This window comes from Nycticebus coucang, chromosome 2 (assembly GCF_027406575.1).
Source record: "Nycticebus coucang isolate mNycCou1 chromosome 2, mNycCou1.pri, whole genome shotgun sequence".
In the NCBI taxonomy this organism is placed as follows: domain Eukaryota; kingdom Metazoa; phylum Chordata; class Mammalia; order Primates; family Lorisidae; genus Nycticebus; species Nycticebus coucang.
Window position 1 is genome coordinate 88,528,190 of NC_069781.1, and position 24,548 is coordinate 88,552,737.

Consider the following 24,548-nt stretch of genomic DNA (forward strand, 5'->3'; position numbering starts at 1 on the left):
AAATTTGTATGATCAAGGCCATAGTAAAAAGCAATCTTTAGAAAACCCAAGGAATCATCACAGTGGTAATTTTGTGGGAATACCCTGCTTTTTAGACCCTGAAACATGACGGGTTATTCCATTAAGGATGGATTCACACACCACCAATCTGAATGAAATCAGTCAAAGTCTAACAAAACAAGCAGCAATGTTATTAAAAATTAGGCTGCAGGGCTAAAGACACTAGATAGTCTCTAATCTTTTATATAAATATAGTTTTTTATTTCTTTTTTTCTTTTACTTTATTTCTTTTTTTCTGAGACAGTCTCTCATTCTGTCACCCTAAGTAGAATGCTGTGGCATCATAGCTTACAGCAACCTCAAACTCTTGGGCTTGAGCAATCCACCCTCCTCAGCATTGCAGAGTGCTCAGATTACAGGTGTCAGCCACTGTGCCCAGCTATAAATACAGTTTTCATTCAAATAGTTGTGAAGTAACTAAGTAATTTGATAAAGGATTGAGCAAATATTATCTTCAACGAGGATAAGGTTCCCAAACCTTTGTGTCCTGTGATCTTTTCATTCTGTTCTGCCCTTTTGAGAAGTTCTACAGTCACATAAATATGGCATTACTTTTGCATTCTGAGTAATGCAAAAGGTTTTTTCCAGGAGCCACCCATGTGGTTTAGAGTTCTTCTCATTAGAGAGGTGGCGTTAAAGAGTATGAGGTAGAAGAGATACCTAGAATGAGCCCAAGAATCAGAAGAAGCAAAGCAAAATATCCACTTTAAAAATCGTAATTCACTATCCACTCTAAAATAAGTTTTGTAGCACTTATTCACACTTCCTAATGGAAGTTACTCACAAATGCTCTGGGAACTAAACTCTGCATTTGAGATACAATTGCCTTGATAATTTGGTGACTTAATAACTCTTTCTTGGATAGAAAGAGCAAATGAATGGTTTAGGACTATGATTCACTGGCATTTTTAATTTGCAGCATTTAGCTTCACTTGAGAAGACAGTTCTTTTAAATGCTGAAGGTGAGTCTGGTGAGATTGCACTTACATCTCACCATCTCTCTTATCTCCAGATGGGCCTCCCAACATCTGCAAGAATGGCCCTGATGCTTCAACAAGAAAGAGTAAGATAGGGAAGGATCATCTTACCCATTCATCCACCAAAACTGGTTTAATATGAGAGTATAATTAGTACTGTCTTTAACTCTTCCAAATAGTACTTACACCCTGACACAGCCCTCTACCAAGTCCCCTTTCTCCTCCTCTCTTTTACTGGAAGCATTTCCCAAACCTCAGTTCCTACCACTCCCAATTCTTCTCTCTCCACATTTTTCCCATAGTAGGCTGTTTCAGTCTCAGAACTCTGACCTCTATGCTAATGATTCCTATCTCTTTACCTCCAAAATCAGAAGTATTTACTAAATATCTATAAAAATTAACATATTTTTTAAAATTTAAAAGTGATGGAAGAAATTATAAAGAAAAAATTGATCTGTGCAAAAATTAAAAATGTCTACATCAGCAAAAGTATACAAAAATAAAAGACAAATTATAAACAAAAAATATAATACAACAAATCAACAAGTAAATAATATAAATAGCATCATATATTACATAAATATTATATGTATTATGTATTATATACAGATGTATTTAATTTATAGTGTATATAAGGACAATACACATCGATACATATTAGACATGAAATATGCAAATATTATAATAAAATATAACAAATATTATTGTCTATAAGAGATAATTCTCAAAAGAAGAAATGCAGATCTTTAATGCATATACAGGAAAAAATAAACTTGAAAAAATGCAAATTTAAACAATTTAAACAGAAAAACAACTATAACTGTGGACGATAATCAAGTGAAAATGCTCATTGTATCTTTATCATAATATCAGTTTGGAAACCTAAATGCTTCAATAATTATGGTGCAATATATACTTGAAACTTTGGTGGGGCTTTAGGGGATTATCACATATTTCATAAACAATATACATTTTCCCAAACAGCAACGATTCAAACTGCTTGAGGAAATTTCCAGTTAAATATGAAACACTGAGTACATATACTTCTACTTGCTTCTAAAACTCCATGAAAATAACAGCAAAGGGCTAAAGACTAAGGACAAAGAAAAGGAATAATAGTGGATATACTAATGTTATGATAACATTTTAGAAGTGGAAAACAGATGGAGAAGTCAAAATTGACTTGGCAGAGCTAAAGAAATTAAAACTCAAGTGCATATGGAGGAGAATACCAATGAGAAAAAGCTAAGCCACCCCACAGAACCCCAGGAAGGCTCAGAATTTGGTGTTTCAGCTATAGTGGGGAAGAAGCATGTGACAAAATAAAGTCATGGAAGAAGCCCAAGTGTCCATCGACCTACAAATGAACTAGCAAATTGTGGTATATGTACACCATGGAATATTATGCAGCCTTAAAGAAAGATGGAGACTTTACCTCTTTCATGTTTACATGGATGGAGCTGGAACATATTCTTCTTAGTAAAGTATCTCAGGAATGGAAGAAAAAGTATCCAATGTACTCAGCTCTACTATGAAGCTAAATTGTAGCTTTCACATGAAGGCTATAACCCAACTATAGCACAAGAATATGGGGAAAGGGCCAAGGAAGGGGAAGGGAGGGGGGAGGTGAGGTGGAGGGAGAGTAATGAGTGGGGCCACATCTATGGTGCATCTTAGAATGGGTGCAGGCGAAACTTACTAAATGAAGAATACAAATGCCTACATATAGTAACTAAGAAAATGCCATGAAGGCTACGTTGAACAGTTTGATGAGAATATTTCAGATTGTATATGAAACCCGCACCTTGTATCCCTTGATTGCAGTAATGTACACAGCTATGATTTAACAATAAAAATAAATTAATTAAAAAAAAGAAAAAGAAAAAAATAATTGGATGAAAAATCTGTATGAGAAACAATAAATATCCCAGTTTCTCCTTCTCTTTGAGCAGTCAAGCAATGACCTTTGATTGTCCTCCAAAGAGATAGGAGAATTAATCTCCCGAGAATCAAAACAGAACACCTCAATACTTGAAGACTCAGGTATGGCAGAGCATTGTGGTGATGATGACTCACATTTAAAATGGGAATTATGTGAAAGTCTGTACACTGAGCTTAGCTCTCTTCCTCAACCTCATATCCAAGAATCCCAGCAACAAGGGATTACATCTTCCAGACCTGGACTCCAGGAGTTTCTCTGGAAGAAGTGAATGGTTCCAAAGCATAGATCTATAGATCTTATACTTTGGGGGGAACCACACAACAAAGATCCAACTTGGCCCCTGATCATCTCATAGCCAAGCCCACCAGCTGACAGATCTCACCCACCTGCAGAGATTCTGGTCAGCATGTTAGTGCCTCACTCTATGCACTGCCACAAACCACTAGAAATGGGAGGAAAGTGTCCTTCTGAAACAGACTGCAGCACACTGAAAAACATAAGTTGGATGGAACAAGGCAATGCATAAAATGGAAGAAAACTATAAAACTAATTAATAAGATCAGAAAAATGAGAAGATGTTGCAATAATGAAACAAGAACAAAGGAAGAAATTAGAAAAAAGAAAGAGCTATAAAAATTAAAATATTATGGTCAAAACTGCCTAATGAATCTGTCAGAATTTTGTCTGAACCACATATGGGATTTCTACATGGATTCCATTTAAATAGAAAGAGACCCACTAATAAAAGAAAAATTTAAATATTATGCTCTACACAATATATTATTTTCAGTTATTTTCAAATCATACCAAATAGGGTTTTAAAACATGGAAAAATGCTTATGATATAATATTGAGTGAGAAAAGCAGAAAATTAGGTATCGCAGGTATAGTTTTAAATATTACATAGGTATTACATTACAGGCATATAATATTTTTACCTATACATATGTGTGTGTATATTGCTGTGTGTATGTTATGACCCTCTCTCTACACTCCCTAGCATTTTTACTTCTCATACACTCTCTACCAAATCTAACCTTCCCTCAGGAGTGAGAAAATTTTCTTACCTCAATCATGGAAGTGCACACAATCCAATTTCCAGATTGATAGATATAAGGAAAAAACTTATTTTCCTGTGAAGCCAGTAGACAAACTAATATATGCCCACACAAGAGAAAAATTCAATTTAATTCAAGTTGGGGGAGGGAGAGGAGAGAGAGGAGAGAAAGAGAGAGAGAAGAGGAGGAGAAAGGGAGAGGGATTGGTGTCCTTTCACCTCACAACATAAGGCTGTATGCACACCTCCTCACTGAGGGGCACAAGTATAAAGGGATGTTACCTAACAAACACAAACATTGTAACCTAATCATTTGTACCCTCATATTAATCTGAAATTTTTAAAAAACTTACTTTCCTCTAATACTCTGAAAGTAGTTTAAAATAAAACAGCAAAATAAAGTATAAAAAGACCTTCATAATGCCAGTGTCTGATTAGGACAGTTTACCTAATAAGAAAGCTCCCTGAGACCTTGCTCATGTCTACTCACCCCTGCTTTATAGGTAATTATTACAAGTTTGGTAATCTAATTTTCAAAATCAAAGCACATTAGCATCAACTATTAAAAAACAGATCAGAACTCAAGGCAATTAAGGAAAAAAAGATCCTCTATTTACAAAGATAGAAGAGTAAGAAGCACATTTTTTATATTTTCTATATAATATTATCAAAGTTTTAAAAATATTTCCAAATAATCCTTCCACCTGCCAATAAGAAAATGGATGAATCAATCATAACAAATCTACACAATAAAGTACTATGTACCCATGAGAACAGAATGAAAAGGACATCTATATACCCATGTGGAGTGATCTTCTGGGTGTATCATGAACTGAAAAAGGCAAATTGTGGAACAATGTACGTTATATGCTACTTTTTGTGATGGAAAAATAGAAGAATGATACATACTTGCCTGTTACTTGGAAAAAAAAAAAAATGGAAGAGTAAACCAAAGCAAAATAAAAGAAGGAGAGAAGGAAGAAAAGAAGGGAAGGAGGGAGAAAGAAAGAAAAAAAATGGCACCGTGGGAAATAACTATTACTTTACCTCCTTACTCTGAAAAATTGAAATTAGAAAGAAAGAATTCCCACTGAAAATGGCACCCAGTACAGCCACATCCCAAGGGTAACTTCCCTCATATCCAGTCGAGCGTTGCATCAGCTTCGCTGTAAGCAGCGTGGAAGCTGTTCCACCACATCTGCACGATCACAGGCAGGATCGTCCCTTAGGGTGAGAGGCAGCATTCGCAGCGCTTCAGAAAACACTCCACTGCAACAGCGTCTTTGCCTATGACGTTCTTTTGGCCCACACGCAGGACGTGGCGTGCTGCGTCACTTCCGACTTCCTTTCCCTGCAGGCCCGGGCCTGGAGCTGAGTCGAAAGTGCTTGAGTACTGACCTCTTCGGAACCGAGGTGTCCCTTTCTCTTGGACCTGTAAACCACCTTGTCAAGACTGGAGCTGTCTGTCGCCTTTTCTTTAGTGTCATGCCGTTGGAGACATGGTAAAGAGCACGTTGGGACTCAAGGGCATGGACAAAATTCTCCTAAGCAGTGTAGGATATATCTCTTATGGTAACTAATGATGGTGCCACTATTCTCTATAACATTGATGCTGACAAGTCAGCAGCTGAAGTTTTAGTTGATATGTCAAGAGTTCAAGATGATGAAGTTGGTGACGGCACTACCTCTGTTACTCTTTTAGCAGCAGAGTTACCGAGGGGAGCAGAATCTTTAATTGCAATAACGAGTCCTCCACAGACCATCATTGTGGTTAGAGAGAAGCCACAGGCTGCAGGAGCTCTGTTGAATTCTGCAGGTGATCGTGATTCTGATGAATTTCAGCTCTGTCAAGATCTAACCATTATTGTGGGAATAACATTATCCTCAAAACTTCTTACTCATCACAAAAACCACTTTGCTAAGTTAGCTGTGAAAGCTGTTCTCAGACTAAAAGACTCTAGTAATTTGGAGGCAATTCATGTTATCAAGAAGCTAGAAGTCTGAGAGATTCCTATTTAGATAAAGGCTTTCTATTGGATAAAAACAAATTGGCATAAATCGACCAAAATGAATTAAAAATACTAAAATTCTTATTGCAAATATTAGAATGGATATGGACAAAATAAAGATATTTGGTTCCCAGGTAAGAGTTGATTTTTACAGCAAAGTTTGCAGAAATAGAACGTGCAGGAAAAGAAAAAAAAATGAAGGAGAAAATTGAGCATATTCTTAAGTGTGGAATAAGTTGCTATATTAACAGGAAATTAATTTATAATTGTCCTGAACAGCTAGCTCTTCAGTGCTGCTGGTGTTGTGGCTATTGAGCATACACATTTTGCAAGTGTGCAATACCTAGCTCTTGTTACAGGTGGTGAAATTGCCTCTACCTTTATCACCTGCACAGAACTGGTGAAGCTTGGAAGTTGCAAACATATTGAGGAAATTATGATTGGAGAAGACAAACTCATTCACTTTTGAGGGGTTGCCCTTGGTGAGGCTTGCAGTATCATTTTGCATGGTGCCACCCAACAAATTTTAGACAAAACAGAAAGATGTTTGCACTCATAATGCGTTATGTATTCTTACCCAAACTGTGAAGGATTCTAAAACAATTGATGGAGGAGGCTGTTCTGAGATGTTGATGGCTTATTCTGTGACACGGCTTGCCTATAGAACACTAGGCAAAGAAGCTCTTGCCAATCATCACTGTTGACAGTGCAGGCTATGATAGTGCAGATCTGGTGGACTGGATATGAGGCAAGGTACCATTGGAGATATGGCTGTATTGGGCATGACAGAAAGTTTTAAAGTGAAGCAACAAGTTCCTTAGAGTGTGGCTGAAGTAGCAGAAGTGATTTTAAGTGTGGACATTATCATTAAAGTGGCACCAAGGAAATTCATCCCTGATAACCACCCTTGTTAAACATTCCCATGTGCTGTTATCTTTAGACCAGCTCATAGCAAAGTTGTGTCCAAAAGACTCCAACCTCTTAAAGATGACTGTGGAATCTGTTTATCTATGCCAATTATAACCTTAAATTTGGAGATTTATCTGACCTTCTCTTTAAACATGGGTCAAATTTATTTTCTGTGTCATTATCCATATAGTTCAGTTGATTAAAAAGTTCATTTCTCATACTGTGCATTAAAATAAAAATTCAAACAATTTTTAAAAAGGAAGAACTAAATATTTACCCTGCCTTCGAGGAGAAATGGTAATTAATCCCCAGGTGATCAAGAAAATCTTCACATAAGACTGTCAACTAATATATATAGAACAAAAAATGGAATTTTAAAATCACCATTTTGCAACCCTTAATAAAATAGATTGAGAAAATTATAACCAATTGATGTTAAAACCATTAGTTAAAAGATAGCTGGGGAAAGAACAGTGCCATGTAGCTCCCCAGATTGCATGCTAATTTGCAATCTAGTAGATCAGTAGTGCAACTAAACCACATGATTTAGTTTATAATGAAACAACTTGACATCTTGTGCTTCCTGATGTGATGCAACATGAACTACCTGCTATCATCTGAGGTTTTCTGCCTATGTTTTACCTAAACCTCACCAAGGTTTAAGATCTGACTTCCAATTTATAAGAACCAGAAGAGAGGAACTAGTTAAAAGATATAAAAGACACTGCATAAGCTACCACCTACACACCAGTTCAGATCCTCTCAGTCTCACCTGTGTGCAGAGCCATTTTCTCAGTCCCAGCCACCCTTGAAGAAACCAACTCTGCATGAGCCCCAGGAGACATGATTGAGTACCACCTTACAGGCAATGTCTCATTGCAGGCCTTCCCCATAGACAGAGATAAGAGACTTTGTGGCCAGCTCTGTGCTCGCTCATGCATATACTTGGAAGAAGATGGGATTAGATTAACACTCTATGGTGAACATGATCTTTGCATTCGTGGCATGTGAAAACCAACAGATAAATTCTTCCCTGTTGTTTCCTCCTGACAGATCATCTTAAGGAGCAATAATTTGCATCCTCTCTCAGACGATTCCCACAAGATAAAGTAGGCTTCCTGTTTAATATCAGCTTGACCACACATCATCAGGTCACCTCACTCCTCCTCCCTGCCCCGCTGTACACACCCATGTCTGCTCCCCGGGACTGCACTCCTAATAGAGTTGTACACATAAACCTTTCCCCAGGCTCTGGTTTCTGAGGAACAATGTAGGTTAAGAATGACCCTATTGGGCGGTGCCTGTGGCTCAGTCGGTAAGGCACAGGCCCCATATACCGAGGGTGGCGGGTTCAAACCCAGCCCCGGCCAAACTGCAACCAAAAAATAGCCAGGCATTGTGGTGGGCGCCTGTAGTCCCAGCTACTTGGGAGGCTGAGGCAAGAGAATCGCTTAAGCCCAGGAGTTGGAGGTTGCTGTGAGCTGTGTGAGGCCACGGCACTCTACCTAGGGCCATAAAAAGTGAAACTCCGTCTCTACAAAAAAAAAAAAAAAAAAAGAATGACCCTATTAGGAAACAACTGGAAAAATCTAGCATGTGGAACATTCTAAATGATGAAAGTCATGGTCTGCTTGAAAAAAGAAAAAAAAAATTATATATATAAAAACACATATGCACATAGATATCTGTCTTAAGTAGGAGGAGAACTGGGGATATTTTATGCTAGAAGAGACTAAACAGACAAAATGACTAAATGCAACGTATGAACCTTGATTGGATCCAGCTCAACAAAACCAATTAGAAAAATGAGAGATACCAGTTACTAGGAAATGTGAAAATGAACTGGATATTAGTAATATTTGGAAATTATTTTTAATTTTATTAGGTTTGGTCTTGTTTCTTTGTTTTTTGGTTTTGTTTTGTTTTGTTTTGTTTTGAGACAGAGTCTCACTTTGTCAGCCTTGATAAAGTGCTAAGGAATCATAGCTCACAGCAACCTCAAACTCTTGGGCTCAAGTGATTCGCTTGCCTCATCTCCCCAAGTAGCTGGGCCTACAGGTGCCCACCACAACACCCAGCTATTTTTTTGAGACGAGGTCCCACTCTGGCTCAGGCTGGTCTCCAACCCGTGAGCTCAGGCAATCCACCCATATCGGCCTTCCAAGTGCTAGGATTACAGGCATGACCCACTACACCCAGTTTGGTCATGGTTTAGCAATTAGATAGAAGAAAATGTGTGTGTATGTGTGCGTGTGAGAGAGAGAGAGTCTCACTCTATTGCCCATGCTCTTGCAGTTATATGATTATAGCTCACTGCAATTTCAAACTCCTGGGTCAAGCAGTCTTCCTGCTTCATCCTCCGGAGTACCTAGGACTATAAGCACACACCACCATGCCTGGCTAACTTTTTTTCTTTTTTTGTGGAGATGAGGGTCTCACTATGTTGCCATACCCTTGGCCTCAAATGATCCTCCTGCCTTCGTCTCCCAAAGTGCTGGGATTTCAGGTGAGAAGCACCATGCCCAGCAAGAAAATCTTCAATTTTAGGAGTTGTGTGCTAAATATTTAGTGCTGATATGTCACAATGTATACAACTGGCTTCCAAATATTTCAGAATGTACAAATTTTGAAGAAAAGTATTTATACTCTTAAAAAAGATAAATACAAGCTACATCTCTCTCCTAGCAAAGGAGCTGTTCAGAACTCACTCTTTAAAAGATAAAATTTTATTATAGAATTTAGTCTCACCACCATGCATTAAACAGTGAAAGACTGTGAGAAAGTCTTTCAAAGGAAAGATAAAATGATTCCAGTCAGTATGTTGGAGCAAGATTGAGTGTGTGTGTGTGTGTGTGTGTGTGTGTGTGTGTGTGTGTTGGAGGGGAGAGAATTAAATATACAATCCAAAATATGTTTCTCAAACAAATACTAAGATTTTTTCTAATTAGATAATATCCCTACATTTGAAAAATAAGTTTTTACTTAAACTGAGAAGCTTGAATATTTTAGTGTATTTAATTGCAGGTAAGATCATTAGAATTTTCTAAAACAAAAATTGGTTATGTATGATCCTCTACTCAGCATGGTATAGTGCCTACAGCATTGAAAGCCAAATGACAGATCAAGCCAAATCTGGCTCAATTTTCTAGAAAAATGGCACCATCTGCTGGTTGGGCAAAGGCAAAATTCATAGATCGGGGCTCTTTCATAGGTCAAGGAAATCAGTTCCACATTGCGAAATTTTCAGTGTTAATCTCTGTGATTGGTAAGAGGTCAGAGTACATTCTATGGAAGGTCATCCCTTGGGCAGAGGAGAAAGATAACCTCTTTCATTCCGTTCCATTAAAATCCTAGCATTCTTCTTTTTGGTTTTAGCTGAGAATGAGAAGGCTGACCAGCCTATCAAGGGATATAGGGCCAAAGTACACCACCCTTTTATCATACCACCTCTTTCTTCATTGTCTAAGCTCCATCATTTATTGAATAAGATTCTAACATCTCTGCTCTCATTTCTGCTTTGCTTTTGTAGAAATATCCAATAATCTGGTGGTAAATTCATAGAATGATGAATTTACTTTGTCCCCAAGGAGGAGATGACCAAGATTTCAAATTCTCAAACAGCCTCAATACAGCCAGAAGTTTCAGAGGGTTATGTGCCCCAAAAGGACACTCCTAAAAAATGAAGATTTGGGTTCAGATTACTCAAATTTTTCTCTGGTTTCCTAACCAGTTGGGCTGCACCAAACAGAAAAAAATTAAGCAGAGCTTTCCTTCCTTCCTTCCTTCCTTCCTTCCTTCCTTCCTTCCTTCCTTCCTTCCTTCCTTCCTTCCCTCCCTCCCTCCCTCCCTCCCTCCCTCCCTCCTTCCTTCCTTCCTTCCTTCCTTCCTTCCTTCCTTCCCTCCTTCCCTCCCTCCCTCCCTCCCTCCCTCCCTCCCTTCTACCCTCTCTTCCTTCCTTCTTTCTTTTGTTTTCTTTCTCCTAAGCCCTACCTTGGTTCCCTCTCAACTTTCTATGAGCAGAGATATGATACGGTGCTCCACTTCAGGCCAGGCATAGTGGCTCATTCTATAATCCCAGCACTTTGGGAGGCTAAGATGGGAGGATCACTTGAGGCTGGGAGTTCAAGATCAGCCTGGGCAACCTAACAAGACCTTGTATCTGTAAAAAAAAAATTTTTTTTATTTTATTCATGAATGGTGGCATACATTTGTAGTCCCAACTACTTTGGAGCCTAAGGCAGAAGTATCCCTTGAGCCCAGCAGATTGAGGTTGCTGCGAGCTAGGCTGATGCCGTGGCACTCTAACCTGAGTGACAAAGTGAGAAAAGGGAAGGGAGGGAAGGGGGTAAGGGAAGGGGAAAAAAAGGAAAGGAAGGGAGATGGGAAGGGGTTACTTCAATTTTATTGTGGGCTGAATTGTGTCTCAAAAAGATTTATGTCATGGTCCTCACCCCCAGTATCTCAGAATGTGACTATTTTTGGAGTGATCCAATAAGATCACTTATTAGGCCAGTGTGCTAATAAGTGATTAGGACACAGACACACACACAGAGGAAGAATCATGTGAACACACAGGAAAAAGATGGCCATTTGCAAGCCAAGGAGTAAGGCCTCAAAGGACACCAACCCTGCCGACACCCTGACTTCAGACTTCCAGCCTCCAGAACTGTGAGAAAATAAATTGTTGGTTTTTAAGCCATGGCACTTTGCCATGGCAGCCCTAACAAACTGATACATATTTTGAGTCAAGAAAACCATAACAAATACCTAAAAACATGGACGTGGCTTTGAAACTGGGTAATGCGTAGAGGCCGGAGTTTTGAGATACATGTTAGAAAAAAAGCTTTTATTTCCTTAATGAGATTACTGGTAGAAATATGGACATTAAAGATTCGCCTAGTGAGGTCTCAGATGGAAATGAGGAACATGTCATTAGAAATTGGAGGGAAGGAAATCCTTGTTACAAATGGCAAAGAACTTGGCTGCATTGTGGACTAGTGTTTTGTGAAAAGTAGAACTTGTAACTGAAATTAATATACTTGGATATTTAGTTAAGGAAATTTCTCGGCAAAGTGTTGAAGGTGTGGCCTTGTTTTTCCTTGCTGCTTATAATAAAATGCAAGAGGAGATAGATAAATTGAAGAAAGAATTGTCAAGCAAAGAGAAACCAGAACTTAAAAGATTTGGAAAATTTGTAATCTATTCATATCGCAAAAAATGAGCAAGCCTGTTCTGGAGAAAGCCACTTCAGTAGTGTGGCTGCACAGTCACTTGCTAAAGAGAGTACAGGCGTGTAACTTATGGATTCATTCATGTCAGCAGAAGCCAGGTAATATGTGGATAGCAGCACACATGTTACCAGCTTTAACTAAAGGGGACAAAGATGGGACAAAATGAAAGAGGGCTGCAGGATTTCTGGATTCTGGAGACTTCTGGATTCCTCTGGACAGGACAACAGCACTATCTGGTTCACTATCTGGTGAACATGCATTATTCTCAAAAAAAGGGAAGAATGACCCTGAAGGCAACCAAGATGTTGGTGGTAATGTTGTTACCATGGGCCCAGAGGGCACAGAACCAGGGGATTCAGGTCACCACCCTGGTGGGCCCAGAAGGCAGGGTCACCCTTGTGGTTCAGGAAGACAGAGCATAGAGCCAAAGACGATTATTGTCAAGCCTTAAAATCTAACACAATTTTTCCCGCTAGGCTTGAGACTTCCTTGGAACCTGTGATTCCTTTATTCTTTCCAGTGTCTCCTTTTTGAAATGAGAATGTCTGTTCCCATGCGTGTCTCACTTTTTATTTTGGAAATAGATAGCTTGTTATCTGATTTCACAGGTTCACAGCCAAGCAGTAATTTTGCTTCAGGATGAATCATATATTGAATCTCACCTATACCTCACATAGATGGTGTTCAGATGAGATTTTAAGTTAGGGTTGATTCTGGGATTAGTTGACTTTAGTGGGTATATTGGGAGACGGTGAATGTATTTCGCATGTAAGAAAAACATGAATTCATGGGAAGCAGAGGGTAGAATGTAATAGACTGAATTGTGTCCCCCCCATCAACTCAGTTGTCGAAGTCCTAACTGCCAGTATCTTAAAAATGACTGTGAAGATGCTTTTCAACTTATGATGGGTTACATCCTAATAAACCCACGGTAGGTCAAAAATATGCTAAGTTGAAAATGCATTTAATGGTAACTACACAGTGGGTGGTCTCAAGTTTGCGATGGTTTGACTCATGATTTTTCAACTTTCCAATGGTGCGAAAGCTATATCCACTCAGCAGGAACTGCAACCCCAACACAAATCACAAGTAGGTCCATCATAAAGTCAAAATATTGTAAATCAACCCATTGTAAGTCGACGACTGTCTGTATTTGGAAAAAGGGCCTTTGATGAAGTAACTAAGTTAAAATGAGAACATCAGTATGGGTTCAAATCCAATATGACTGGCATCCTCATAAGGAACAGATACCAGGACACAGACCCACATGGAGGGAAGATCATGTGAAGACTTGGAGGAAAAAGATGGCCACATACAAACCAAGGAGGGGCCTCAGAAGAAACTAACCCTGCTGACTGCTTGATCTCAGACTTCTCTAGAATTTTAAGAAAATGAATTTCTGTTGTTTAAGCCACCCATGCTGTGGCACTTTGCTTAAAATTAATATGAACCTTTCTATAGTAGCTGAGAGAGAGAGAAAAGAGATGACAGAAAGTGATGCAAAAGAGGAACACTGTCATAGCAAGAGGGAGCTTTGGACCCTCTCATCACTCTCATCTGAGCTCCACTCCTACTGAGGGTGGGTTTCTGAGGACTCTGAATGCCTTTGACTCACATCAGAGTTTCCCTTTTTTTGGAGCTAAAAGATAGTTGAGAAGCTTCCTTTAGAGGTTAGAGAATATAGCCAGCAATTAAATTGTTTATTACTCCTAATAACTGATTTGCAAACAATCAGTGTAGGGCATAAACATGAACGAGGAACTTATATTTATTTTAAGATAATTGTATTTATTTCCTCTTTTGCAATGCAAATGTAAAACATTTTTATCATAGAAAATATAGACGATATAAAATATGCAGAAAAGATTGTCATCTATAATTTCCACCCAGAAACAACTATTATTTACAATTTTGACATGTTTCATTTCAGTAATTTTTCTATGCATATGTCAACCAATTAAGTCCATATACATGGTTTTGCATTTTTTTCACTTAACATATTGATAAAAAAATTCTCCATTTATTATATATTATTCTCTTCCTCATTTTCTTGAGACCTGTGTGATTCTTAGAAATGAGGTCAGCAGTAAATATCCAAGACAGGGCTGCCTAGCTTCATGTGAGCACGACTGATCCACCAGGGAAAGGGTCTGAACTCCAGTCACTGTGGCAAGGACCTCGTTGTAGCTGTTGGCAAGACAGCCCGATGGAGTCAGCCTGAGCGGCAATGGCAATGACTATGGCCATGCCACTCCTTTGAGTCAATTAGGTTTTGGTGGGGGGGTTTTGAGACAGAGTCTTACTCTGTTGTCCAGGCTAGAATGCCATGGCAACATAGCTTACAGCAACCTCAAACTCTTGAGCTCAAGCAATCCTCTTGCCTCAGCCTCCCAAGTAACTAGGACTACAGGAGCCCACCACAACACTTGGGCAAATTTTCTATTTTTAGTAGAGACAGGGTCTTATTCTTGCTCAGGCTGGTCTGACCTTGAGCTCAAGTGATCCCCTTGCCTCAGCCTCCCAGAGTGCTAGGATTACAGCATGAGCCACCATGCTTGGGCTGATTCAATTAACTTAAGTCTCCAAATCGCTCTATTTAATTTTCTTTTCTTGTGACCTACTTTGCCTTTAAACTTTCACACTTCTCTAATGCTAACACCATATGCTTTGACACCATACTAACATAGAAGCAAGTTAAATTTTCTCTTTTAGCTTTCTTGGTCTCTGGAGAGTCCAGGTCTCTTTCTATCCAGACCCTATGCCCATTGCCTCTGCCCCAGAAGGAAGAAATTCTTGCAAAGTCTATCTGAGAAATTTTAAGATTTGCCTCTCCTTGCCTTTTTTCCATTCCCCTTACTTGTAAAACTCATTTAGATAACACAGAGGCCAAGGCCCACCTCCCCATGACCCCCCACAGACGCACAGTGAGCACCACAACCAGGCAGCCCCACCTCCCTGTGACCTCCCACCCCACTCCATCTCTTCACGCCTCTCCTTCCACAGTGCAGGCGCTGTTCTGAGTGCTCTACTGCAGTCAACTCAGCAAACCCTCCTACTAACCCTTTGAAGTAGGTACTGTCATGCCCACATTTTTTAAATAAGAGAACTCAAAGGAGCAGAAGCAAAATGACTTCCTCAAGTCCAACCAAATCCACACGACTAATAAGTGGAGAAACCAGAATTTGGACCCAGGCCTTCTTGCTTCTGAGTTTGTAAGCTTCATGGCTGTATTTTATAACTGCTAATGCTTAACAGTTATGAAGAACTAACTGTGCCAGATGTTGTGTAAGCAGAATCTCATAATAGTCCTACCAGACTGACACTAATGTTAGCCTCGTCTTACAGTTGAGAAAACTGAATGCATTACAGCCACTTCACTTTCTCAGCCAGCCAGTCACTGGCTTCAATGGCTATGTTACTTTAGGGCTTTTGTTTGTTTGGGTTTTTTAAATTTATTTTTATATATTTGTATTTACATACAAGGCCATTCACATTTTTTGATGTACAATTCTATTGCCAAATGTAGACATCACAATCAAGACAGAGAATAGCAGGCGGTGCCCATAGCTCAGTGGGTAGGGCACTGGCCACATACACCAAGGCTGGTGGGTTTGAACCCAGCCCAGGCCTGCTAAACAACAATGACAGCTGCAACAACAACAACAACAACAAAAGCCAGGCGTTGTGGCAGGTGCCTGTAGCCCCAGCTACTTGGGAGGCTGAGGCAAGAGAATCACTTAAGCCCAAGAGTTTGAGGTTGCTGTGAGCTGTGACGCTACAGCACTCTAACCAAGGTTACAGCTTGAGACTCTGTCTCAAAAAAAAAAAAGAAATAAAAGAGAGACTAGTATCACCCTAAATTCCCTTGTGTTGTTCCTTTAGAATCAAACATTCCCCTAATCTCAGCCCCTGGCAACCACTGACCATCTCTCTTCCCCTAAAGTTTTTTCTTTTCCAGAATGTCATATAAGTGGAATTATACAATATGTAACTTTTTAAAGGTAACATTCAAGTAACATAAAATTAATGGTTGTAAAGTGAATAATTCAGTGGCATTTACTACATTCACAATATTACCTCTATGTAGTTCCAAAACATCTTCATCATTCTAAAAAGAAAGCCCCGTGCCCATTAAGCAGTCACTTCTCCTTTTCCCCTTTCGCCAGCCTTGACGACCACTAATCTGCCTTCTGTCTCTCTGCGCTCATTCTGGATCCTTCATGCAAATAGAATCATACAAGACGTGACCTAGCGTGTCTAGCTTCTTTCACTCAGCTAATGTTCGTGAGGTTGATCCACGTGGTAGCATGTATCAGCGCTTCATGCCTTCCATGGCTGAATAATATTCCATTGTGTGGCTACACCACATTTTGTTTATCCATTCATCACTAGATAGGTATTTCAGCTGTTTTTATAATACATTTTTGTTATTGCCAGTAGTGCTGATATGAACATTTGTGTAGAAATACTTGTTTGAATACCTGTTTTCAATTGTTCGAGGCATATACCTAGGAAGAAAATTGCTGAGTCATACAGTAAGTCCATGTTTAACTTCTTGAGACCCTAGCAAACCATTTTTCAGGAGCTGCACACCAACAATGTCCAATTTCTCCACATTCTTACTGACACTTGCTACTTTTCCTTTTTTTAATCATAACCATCTTAGGGTGTGTGAAGTAGTTATCTCACTGCAGTTTTGGTTTACATTTCCATGATGACTAACAATGTTGGGCATTTTTTCATGTGTTTGCTGGCCATTTGTACATTTTCTTTAAACGAATATCTATTGAAATCCTTTGACTATTTTTTCTTGGTTTTTTGTCTTGTTTTATTTTGTTTTGTTTTGTCTTGAGACAGAATCTCCTGTTGCCCAGGCTAGAGCACTGAGGCATCATCATAGCTCACAGCAACCTCAGACTCCTAAGCTTAAGAAATCCTCCTGCCTCAGCCTCCTAAGTAGCTGAGACTGCAGGTTCACACTAGCATGCCCAGCTAATTTTTTTATTTTCAGCAGGGACAAAGTCTCCATCTTGCTCAAGCTGGTCTTGAACTCCTGTGCTTAAGCAATCCTCCTGCCTTTACCCCCCAGAGTACTGGGATTATAGGCGTGAGCCACAGTGCCCAGCCCTTTGCCTGTTTCTTAATTGGGCTGTTTGTCTTTTTGTTATTAAGTTGTAATATTTCTTTTTATTTTCTAGATACTAGACCATTAGAAATATACAATTTGTGAATATTTTGTACCATTCCAGGGATTGCCTTTTCATACTGTTGATAGTGTCCTCTGATACACAAAAGTTTTAATTTTGATGAAGTCGAATCACTCCAATTTTATCTTTTAATACTTGTGTTTTTGGTAAGACTCCACTGCCAAATCCAAGGTATACTGTTCTTCATTTAAGTCCTACATAATCCTAGCAAATCCTTACATCTTTACTATGTCTTACATGGTACTTTTATCAATTATTCTTTATATACAGAAAAGATAATGATTTTGTATAATACTTTTGTAACCAGAAAATTTACTGCATTTTCTTACTGTTTCTACAGGGGCTTTTTTTGTTTTTTAATTCTCCAGGAATATCTAGCTATATAAATATTATATAATTCTGCCTCCTTGCTTCTAATATTTATATCACCCATTTTGTCCTCTTATCTAATTGCATTAGCCTAAGCTTATAAAAATGTTTATGAATCATGTTGAAATAACACCAGAGATAGCAGACTTTCTTCTCTTAAACCTGCCACAATAGAAATTCTTCTAGCCGGCACAGTGGCTGACAACTGGAATGCTGAGGCAGAAGGATCACTTGAGCTCAGGAATTTGAGACCAGCCTAGACAACATGACAGGACTCTGGCTCAAAAAAAAAGGAAAAGAAATCTTCGAATTTGTTTGATATACTTTGTTTATCATAATCAGGAATTTTCTGCCTCTTTCTATTCAGGAATAAATGTCAAATTTTATTAAGTACCTTTTCAGCATCTATTAATACGATCAAATCTTTTTTTTCCCCCTTTTCACTCATAATATGATCTCATATCCAAAAATAGAGAGTATCCAAGGCCTAGAAATGTCTTAAAATAGTCCAGCTTGTTGTACACCAGACCCTAGTCTGCATTTTAATGTGATTGATCATTTGTATAGACTTCCTAATATCAAGCCATCCCAGAGGGTTTAGAGTAAGCTTTCTTCCAGTGTGCTCTTTGGAATCTGCTGGTTTCTTACTAAGGACTTTGGCATCAACAATATTAAATGAGATTAGTCCATGGTTTTCTTTCTCATGTTGTTTTAGTCAGGTTTTTAGTATCAGTTGTTTTTCTGGCCTGATAAAAATAATTGGGATGCTTTTTGTCTTTTTCTATAGTATGAGGTAGCTAAAATAACATCATCTGCATCTTTTCCATAAAGGTTCGTCCAGTCACTTTGTCACAAGCACAATGAGGTTTTCTGACACTGAGTGTAGCTCCGGGTTGTCTCTGCCCAGACAGGCTTTCCTTAATTTCTACTCTTCCCTTTATTTTCTTCTCACTCCCCTCACTCTCGTCTTTCTTTTCCTTCTACAAATCTCAGCAAAAGTTACAACTTGTCTTTTTAGTACTCTTCTAATTTTAACTGAAAAATGCTATTTATAGCATATTTAATTTTCCCATTTGCACATGCCATATTATTGAGTTAATTTAACATTAAAAAGCTTTTCATGAAAGTGGTTGTTTCAAAACAATGTTTTGTGGTGGAAGAGACAGAGGGGGGCGTTCCAAAGCCTCCAGGAGGTTCCTCAGCAAGCCGCATTCAACTTAATTCCTCTCTGTGGTTTTGGGTGGTTCAATATTATAAAGAGAAGAATTGGGGGAGCAAATATATGACCATAAGTACTTCATACAACATCAATTACAGTTATAGAAGCAAAGCGAACTGGGAAGAGAGATAATTCTGTGAGCTGAAAGTGCAGGGATGGTGGAGAAGAGCCATTTCATGGTGTGAAATGTCCATTTAACTGTATTTATATAGATCTGGCCTCAGAGTCGGATCAGTTAACTGCTTTTCGAAACTCAATATTATTTTCAGATAATGGATTCTCATGAAATATTCTATTTTTGATAATTGTATATTGTCATCCTTGGTATTTGAGGGGGATTGATTCCAGGACCCCCCTAGCTGCCAAAAGCCCTATATGCCCAAGTCCCTTTTATAAAGTGGCATAGAATTTCCATATCACTTATGCATATCTTCCAGCATACTTTCATTCATCTCTAAATTATCCTATAATGCCTAATGCAGTAAAATGCTATGTCAATAGTTGTTATACTCTGTTTTTAAAATTTGCATTATTTTTTATTGTAATACTGTTGTTTTTTCCTCTAATATTTTCTACCGTCAGTTGGTTGAATCCAAGGATGTGAACCTACAGATACAGAAGATAGATTATACTATTTCTGATGACTCCATCTAATTTGGCAGAGTTTTGTTTCATTTTGGAGTTTTTGTTCGTTTGGTTTTTGGTGGTGTTTTTGAGAGAGTCTCGCTCTGTTGCTCAGGCTATACTGCAATAATATCATCATAGCTCTCTGCAAATCTCACACTTCTGGGCTCGAGTGATCCTCCTGCCCCAGCATCCCAAATAGCTGGGCCTGCAGGTGCCCTCCACAAGGCCTGGCTGATTTTTCTATTTTTCTTAGCAGAGACAGTGTCTCACCCTTGCTCAGGCTGGTCTCGCACTCCTGAGCTCAAGCTATCCTCCCACCTCAGCCTTCCAGGGTTTTAGAATTGCAGGCATAAGTTACAGCTCCCTGCCTCTAATTTCATTTTGGGGAGTTGTTTTTAATTGGGAAAAAAAAAAATTCTAAAGAATCCCTTTTTGACATTTTTGTATAATTCTTCTCTAGGGTGATAATCATTAAAGGTTAAATCATTTTAAAGGTTAATGTAAATAAATTTTGGATGTGAATTTATTTTATTTGCATCTAAGACCACATAGAGATCTCGTTTGTGCTCCCCTTTTGTTTGCAATATCTCACATTGAAAAAAAAAAAAAACTCTCCAATCTCACTTAATCAGAGAATGCTGCTTGCAAAGTCATGTCTGGCGTCATAAATCACTTTAAAAGTCCCGTCACCATGGTGCTGAAGGTGGGCTCTAAGTGGTCCCTGTGCTCTGCTCAGGAGGCGTGTGTTCTAGGGGCCCTTCCCGGCGCTGGCCAGCCTGCAGTTCATTTGTTGACTTCTGCTCCCTCTGCTGGCCCCACAGCTCAGCGGCCATCCCCAAAACGACATGTGTGTCAGACCTACAGTGTGCCTTAGGAGATAGCAAAGGCTGGGGCTAATGGGCAAACTGAGCCCCAGAGGGTGACGGACCTTGCTCAACCTCACCAAGCCAGTGACAGGGCCAGCCCTGTAACCAGCCTTCCCACTACTCCACACAGTCCTCACAAAATAATTCACATCTACTCAAATAGTTTAGTGCTTAGCGGGATTCCCAACCTAGGGGTTGGCTTGTATTGAAGAAGTTAAAACATATTTCGAAGTGCATATATTATTAATTTTTTTAATGTAAACATAATGGTTGAGATCTTCACAGATTTAACTGAAAGATTTTTTTTTAGTTTCTTTTTTTTCTTTTATTAAATCATAGCTGTGTACATTAGTATGATCATGGGGCACCATACACTTGGTTCATAGACCGTTTGACACATTTTCATCACACTAGTTAACGTAGCTTTCCTGGCATTTTCTTAGTTATTTTGCTAAGACCTTTACATTCCACATTTACTAAGATTCACATATATCCTTGTAAGATGCACCGCAGTTGTGATCCCATTAATCCTCCTCCCTCCACCTACCTCCCCCCTCCCTCCCCTCCCTTTCCCCCTTCTCCCTGTTCTTAGGTTGTAACTGGGTTATAGCTTTCATGTGAAGGTCCTACATTAGTTTCATAATAAGGGTGAGTACATTGGGTACTTTTTCTTCCATTCTTGAGACACTTTACTAAGAAGAATATGTTCCAGCTCCATCCATGTAAACATGAAAGAGGTAAAGTCTCCATCTAACTGAAAGATTTTTTAAAAATATTTTGCTATTGATACTAGGTGATACTTATAACAAAAATAATGACACTCAAAAACATCGTGCTGAGTAAAATAAGCCAGACATAAAATAATACATCTATTTTTTTTTTTTGAGACAGAGTCTCACTATGTCACCCTCAGTGGAGTGCTGTGGTGTCACAGCTCACAGCAACCTCAAACTCTTGGGCTTAAGCTATTCTCTTGCCTCAGCCTCCCATGTAGCTGGGACTACAGGTACCCACCACAACGCCGGGCTATTTTTCTGTTGCAGTTGTCATTGTTGCTTAGCTGGCCCAGGCTGGGTTCGAATCCTCACCAACCTCAAAGTATGTGGCCAGTGCTGTAATCACTGTGCTATGGGTGCCAAGCCCCATCTATTATTATTATAATCTTCCATTACCTGAAGGTCCAAAACAGGCAAAAGTTCTCTATGTGGATAGAAATCAAATCCTGGTTTCTGGGGCAGGAGGAACTTCAAATGGGCACAAGGGAACTTTTTAGGGTGATGGAAATGTTCCAGATCTTGAATGCGGTGTTGGTTCACAGGCACACACGTTTGTCAAAACTCATTCAACTAAACATTTTAAATCAGTGCATTTGTATTTTATGTAAACTGTACCTCAATAAAGTTGACTGTAAAGGGAAGAAAAAGTCTATGCTAGTCAAATCCTAAACTCTAATCTGTTCTTTCAACCTAAATTTACCTACACCCATTGAGGGGTCGATGGGCACTTGGGCTGCTTCCATGATGTGGCAATTATGAATTGGGCCACAAAAAACATTCTTGGGCAAATGTCTTTGTTGTAAAGCGATTTTTGGTTATCTGGATAATCTAGCCAGTAGAGGAATTGCAGGATTGAACGGCAGGTCTACTTTTAGTTCCCTAAGTGTTCTCCAAACACTGCTCCCTTTCCAGAAGGGACATATTAGTTTGCATTCCCACCAGCAGAGCAAAAGTATTCCCGTCTCTCCACATCCGTGGAGCTGGATCATCTTCTTCTTAGTAAAGTATCTCAAGAATGGAAGAAAAAATATCCAATGTACTCAGTACTATTATGAAACCAATATATAATCACCCACACTTTCATATGAAAGATAAAACACAATTATAGCCAAGAAAGGAGAGAAGAGGAGGGCGAGGGGAAAAAGGAGGGGTGGCTTAGTGGAGGGAGGGTAATTGGTGGGACCTCACTTATCGTGCATATTGCAAGGGTACGTGTCAAATATATTAAGAGTAGAGTATAGGGCGGCGCCTATGGCTCAGTGAGCAGGGCGCCGGCCCCATATGCCGAGGGTGGCGGGTTCAAACCCAGCCCCGGCCAAACTGCAACAAAAAAATAGCCGGGCGTTGTGGCGGGCGCCTGTAGTCCCAGCTACTTGGGAGGCTGAGGCAAGAGAATCGTTTAAGCCCAGGAGTTGGAGGTTGCTGTGAGCTGTGTGATGCCACGGCACTCTACCAAGGGCCATAAAGTGAGACTCTGTCTCTACAAAAAAAAAAAAAAAAAGAGTAGAGTATAAATGTCTAAACACAACAATTAAATAATCAAGGTGAAGGCTATGTTAACCAGTTTGATGTAAACGTTCTATATTGTATATAAAATCAGCACACTGTACCCCATAAATGCAGTAATGCACACAGTTATGATCTAATAAAAAAATAAATTTATCTAGACCCTTTTTTCAAAAGAAAAGAACAAAATGCTAACAAACAAATATCCTCTTGCTTTGATATTGAGCCACACACTTTGAGTTTCTGTAAAAAAAAAAAAAAAAAAAAATCCTAGCTCCAAAAGACAGGGTAAGGTAACGGAAATCATTATTTTCACATGTTCTCTAAGAAAAGAACCGAGTGCTAAAGACAATACACTGATGGGAGAGACAAAGTTATGGCAGGAGCAAAATTCTGGGGCACAAGGTCTGCTGAATCCCAGTGTCCTGTGGTGAGGCAGTCCTCAGCTACAGGTCACCTCAGCTGCATGTGGTGCAGGCCAAAGTAAGTGCAACTAAAGGGCATCACCAGTGCCAGCCCCTCATCAAGGCACGTTCTCTGGAGTGAGGACTCCGCTGGAGAACAGAACTTGGAGTTTCTGTTTTACCCCAAACAACCTGGAGAAGCCACTTTCTCTAATGTGACAGTGCCTACATTGCATTGTGACCCTACTTTGACTGCCACTCCTAGACACATACCACCATGATTATTACCTCATGGCACCAGTGTGGAAATTAGTATTAGATGGAGGGGGGAAAAAAAACTAGTTCTGGATTCTGGGTTCAAATTCACTGGTAGAAAAGTGAGTTAAATGTTTTCTTCCTGCTATACCTATATTCCCAAGAGAGGGCTATTTTATATTTTCTAAATGTATTTGACCCCTATGCCTTTGGGAGGCATTGCCTTGGGCATAAGGCCATCTAGGGAATGTGAAGTCATCTGAGTCACAGCTAAGAATGTGGCACTATCAACCCAGCGTGTATTCTCAAACTGGCAAGTAAGAAAACAGCTGGCACTTACAGGACACTTTCTGTTCTCTAGGCATTCTAATAAGCTCTGCAACTCATTTAAACCTCATATCAACTATATTGATGAGATATTGCTACTTCGCCCATTTCACAGATGAGGAACCTGGGGTAGAGAGAAATTCAGCAGCTTGGCCCCCATTATAGAAGGGACAAAGCCAGAAAACAAACCCAGGCTGTCTGTTTCCATACCTCAGGCTCCTAATATCCATGTTACAGTGCCTTTCCACACTACAGAAGAAAATAAAGGTAGACACTGCTATGGTCTAAATGTTCCTGTGCCCCCAAAATTCATATGTTGAAATCCTGTCCCTCTGATGACAGCAGGAGATGGAGCCTTTGGGAGGTGATTAGATGAGGGTGGGCCCTAGAAAATGGGATTAGTGCCCTAGAGAAACCCCTAGCCCCCTCTGCCATGTGAGGACACTCAGGAAGACAGCACCATCTATGACCCAGAAAGCAACCCCTCACCAGACACTGAGTCTGCCCATGTCTTGTTCTTGGACCTCCCAGCCCTGCGAATTGTGTGAAATATCTGTTATTTATAGCCTACCTAGTGTCTTTGATATAACAAATAACAGCCCAAACTATTAACACATAATCCCAACTAAGACAGATACTTTAAACCAGTGGTTCTCAATCTTCCTAATGCCTCCTAATGCCACGACCCTTTAATACAGTTTCTCATGTTGTGGTGACCCCCAGCCACAAAATTATTTTCATTGATACTTCATAACTATAATTTTGCTACTGTTATTAATTGTAATGTAAATATCTGATATGCGGGAT

General features: G+C 39.4%; 1 pseudogene; it reads left to right on the forward strand.

The window, feature by feature from the left end:
- Window positions 1-5,529: 5,529 nt before the first annotated feature.
- On the forward strand, window positions 5,530-6,959 carry LOC128573342 (T-complex protein 1 subunit beta-like; annotated as a pseudogene).
- The last annotated feature ends 17,589 nt before the right edge of the window (window positions 6,960-24,548 follow it).